The sequence below is a fragment of the Cucurbita moschata genome, unplaced genomic scaffold, assembly GCF_002738365.1.
Source record: "Cucurbita moschata cultivar Rifu unplaced genomic scaffold, Cmos_1.0 Cmo_Scf00211, whole genome shotgun sequence".
Taxonomy (NCBI): domain Eukaryota; kingdom Viridiplantae; phylum Streptophyta; class Magnoliopsida; order Cucurbitales; family Cucurbitaceae; genus Cucurbita; species Cucurbita moschata.
The window spans coordinates 4,587-9,172 of NW_019268727.1; positions in this window are offsets into that span (position 1 = coordinate 4,587).

A 4,586-nucleotide genomic window follows, 5' to 3' on the forward strand; every position below is an offset into this window, starting at 1 on the left:
ACGAACAACCTGTGAAGGATCGACTTACTAATCATGGTTATATCAAATGGGCAGAAATATATCTATAGTGAGGGGAGTGCAACTACTAGGCTATAGTGGAGTGTCCTAGCAGTTAACGAATGTTGGTTAACAAGGTTAATAAGTTTAACAGCGGTTAATCTTGGATCGTTGGAGCCCATGATCTATAGGTTTATTAGGTCCCTCTGCTAGCTCATATCGGACTAAACCATAGAACAGTGTGACAAGAGAGTTTGAAGTGTTCGAATTTGAATTAGGGAATATGCACTACATATATACGATATATTTAACCGCATTTTTGTTTTATTTACAGATTAAACAAAAAGGGAGAATGTGATATATTTAAATAAGATTTAATATTTTATTCAAATATGCGTCGGAATTGATTGGGATTGGCATTTGAATTATTATTAAATATTACTTTAATTTGAAATTAATTATTTAAATTAATTGTTGAATTAAAATGAAGAAAGTCAAAATGTTGAGTTCATTTACTTGAAAAATCCATGTTAGTGGAATTTTGAGGTGTCAAAATTTGGTTTAACCAAATTGCATGCTTGCCAAATAAACCGCACAAATTTTAGTGGAATTTTGAGTGTCAAAATTTTGTGAACTCAAACTTGCATGCTCGCCACATAATCCCAAACATTTGAGTGGAATTTTGAGTGTCAAAATTTGGTGATCTCAAATTTGCATGAACATGCAAACATGACTCTGTAAATAGAGTGATCATGGTACATGGAAGGTCTTTGATTTTGGAAAAAACCTTGAGAAAAACCTCTCACAAAATCTCTCTTCATATATACTAAATCCCTCCCAAGTTTAGTCACTCACTGGATTCCACAATCCCGTTCTAAGGCCGGAGGATAGTGGAGAAGACACTAGTGGTGGTTCAAAACCGGTTCGTGAGGAAAAAGAAACTTGAGCGACAAAAGGTTAAGTATTCGAACTCATTGAATTTTAATGCTTTTGAACATGCTGCTAATTTACTATAATTGATGTACTTAGAGTGCCTAAGATCCAAATTGCTTCCGCATGTGTTATATTAATACCATCAGATCGCACATCGGTTGTGAGAGAGGAACCTCTCCCTAGTAGATGCATGGCTGAAGACGGTATTGCAACTCGAGACCATAGCACATGCCTAGGGTAGTCGCATTTATCTTCTTAGACTTAGGCTAGGATATGATTTTTTACTTTAAATGTTTATTTATTTCATTTAGCTTATTGTTGTATCGTTTTAAAGATGTTTTCGAACACGTAAGTACATGACTGTGTTCTATGATAAAATTTATGTCTTATGAAGAACTTTAAATGCAATATTTCCATATTAAACGTTCATGATATGTATACAGTAGCGAGCTTAGATTAAGTAGAAAATTTAGGGTCGTTACAATTGAAACGTGGAATACATTATGTACACTTAAGAAGGAGGTTGGTAGGGCTTGTCTGTACGCCATTGGATTGATTTACTCAAGAATTACGAAGGGTTCAATGAACCGAGGACTTAGTTTACCCTTACAACTGAATCTCGAGATACCGAGCCGAGAGAAGTCATTGAGTCGAGCGGAGATGAGCCGCAGTTGGAAGCAAAACACGTGCCAGGTGTCACGGTCATGCTTGTCCAGGGCATGTTGCCCATGGCCGCATGCCCATGACAAGCCAAACCCTTGTCATGTCTTTTCATTCTAGTGTTTTTCCTTTTGTAATTCTAAAGCGTATGACACCTCAAAAATATCATGTCCACGCCTGCCAGAACTAAAATGGCCCAGAATGTACTATAGGGGGATATGACTAGTCGTCAACTTCTCCCTACCCAAGGTTATATATGCTAAGCCGTTGTTATCTTTCTCTTGCTTGCTTATATAACGTCTCTTTCTAAAATCTCTCTTTCTCAAATCTCTCTCTCCTCGTTTTCTAAAACCTTCTTTTAAAACCGAGGTTAGAGGCTTGACCGTACGTCGCTTGGCCGTAGGCGACGCAAGAACAAATAGGCTTAACTCACTTGTCGTTGGAAAGTGAGTGCCGCACAATCGCTAGTCCGCTGCCTTCGAAAGCGCGATTGTGTCAAGTGGTATCAGAGCTTTGTTAGCTCCGTAACGTCATATTGACCGAGATCATGTCGACGACAAAGTCGACACCCAAAGCACAAGCCGACCGGCTTACGCTAATAGAGGAGGAAATGCTGTTCCTCAAAGAAGTCCCTGACACCCTCCGTTTCCTGGAAACACGGGTGACCGAACTGAGTGAGAAAGTCGTCCAAGTCGACGCAATGGGCAACCGCCTGGATGGGTTGCCAATCGCAGAACTATTGTTTCGAGTGACCTCGCTCGAAGAAAGAGTTGCTCCTACGAGCAGCCCAAAACCGTCTGATAGTCCGGATAGCTCTGTCGCACACAAAGAGGGACGTGGCGAAGAGTTCGACGTACTACAAAACACAATGATGAGTTTGTTCAATGGATTGGCTGATGAATTCAGATCAACAGTCGACGACCTCCAAGAAAGGATGGCCGCCATGAGCACTCGAATTGAAATTACCATGAAAGCCGTGGAAGGTGTCGCGGCTGGACAAACTAATACAGGATCCAACAAACTAAGGTTCCCAGACCCTAGAGCCTTCAAAGGGAATCGGGACGCCAAAGAGTTGGAGAACTTCATCTTTGACGTCGAACAGTACTTCAAAGCCACAACGGCTTGTACCGACGACAAGAAGGTGACTGTAGCCGCGATGTATCTCATAGACGACGCCAAACTGTGGTGGCGTACGAAGGTGCAAGACATCGAGGATGGATTGTGCACCATCGACTCATGGGAGGACCTCAAGAGAGAGTTGAGGGAACAATTCCTCCCCGAAAACGCAGGGCATATAGCAATGGAGAAAATAGTAGCCCTGAAACACACTGGAAACATACGGGACTACCTCAGACAGTTCTCAACCCTGATGCTAGATATCAGGGGCACAGTAGAGAAGGACAAGGTGTTCTTCTTTATAAATGGTCTACAGCCGTGGGCCAAAACAAAGATACATGAGAACAGGGTCCAAACCCTAGCTGCCGCAATGGCCTGTGCCGAGAGACTCGTAGACTGTGGGAACGAAGCAGGATCCCAAAGAAGAGCGACACCAGCCCCAAACAATGGGGGCAAACCATACAGACCACCAGGCCAGCGAAATGGAAGTCCCAACAGACCGAATGGATGGACGGATAGACCTCCTCAGAACAATCAAGCGGGGACTTCTCGAGGGCATTACCATCAAAAGAACCACCCGACGACACCTTTGCAATGCATGCTGTGTAAAGGCCCCCACAAAGTATCATACTGTCCTCATCGGGCCTCTCTCACTGCACTTCAAGTGTCCATTCAAGAGAGCAATGAAGCAAGGGTCGAGACTTTGCTAGACAAGAAGGAAGATCACGACAACCCCCGAATGGGCGCACTCAAATTCTTGTCAGCCCTCCAACGGAAAGTCGAACCGAAGGAGGTACTAGAGAAAGGGCTCATGTTCGTAGATGCCACAATAAACTCTCAACCGAGCAAGAGCACTCTGATAGACTCTGGAGCAACCCACAACTTCATTGCCGATCAAGAAGCCAGAAGATTGGGACTCACCATAGGAAAAGACCCGGGGAAAATGAAAGCTGTCAATTCCGAGGCCTTGCCTATTGTGGGAGTTTCCAAGAGAGTCCCCTTCAAAATAGGGGATTGGACTGGAGAGCTAGACCGTGTCGTGGTTCGCATGGATGACTTCGACGTGGTACTTGGGATGGAGTTCCTCCTAGAACACAAGGTCATCCCAATGCCATTGGCAAAATGCTTGGTGATCACCGACCGTAATCCCACAGTAATACCTGCAAGCATCAAGCAACCAAGTAATCTTCGAATGATCTCGGCCATACAACTGAAAAGGGGACTCGCACGAGAGGAACCTACATTTATGGCCATACCACTGATAGAAGAAGTAACCACCGAAGAGATTGTCCCAGGGGAAATCAAGGAAGTACTAGACAGCTATACCGATATCATGCCAGAGAGTCTACCACAAACACTACCACCTCGTCGAGGCATTGACCACGAAATCGAACTCCTTCCCGGGGTCAAGCCGCCAGCAAAGAACGCATACCGGATGGCTCCGCCCGAGCTAGCCGAATTGAGGAAACAACTAGATGAGTTGTTGAAGGCGGGATTCATTCGCCCGGCAAAGGCCCCTTATGGAGCCCCCGTACTATTCCAGAAGAAGAAAGATGGGACGTTGCGTCTGTGCATAGACTATAGAGCCTTAAACAAGGTGATAGTACGCAACAAATATCCTCTGCCGATAATATCCGACTTGTTCGACCAACTTCACGGGGCCAAGTACTTCACGAAGTTGGACTTACGATCAGGGTATTATCAAGTACGTATTGCCGAAGGGGACGAACCCAAGACGACGTGCGTAACAAGATATGGGGCCTTTGAATTCCTAGTAATGCCCTTTGGCTTGACAAACGCCCCAGCTACGTTCTGCACGTTGATGAACCAGGTCTTCTACGAATACCTGGATCAGTTCGTCATAGTATACCACGACGACA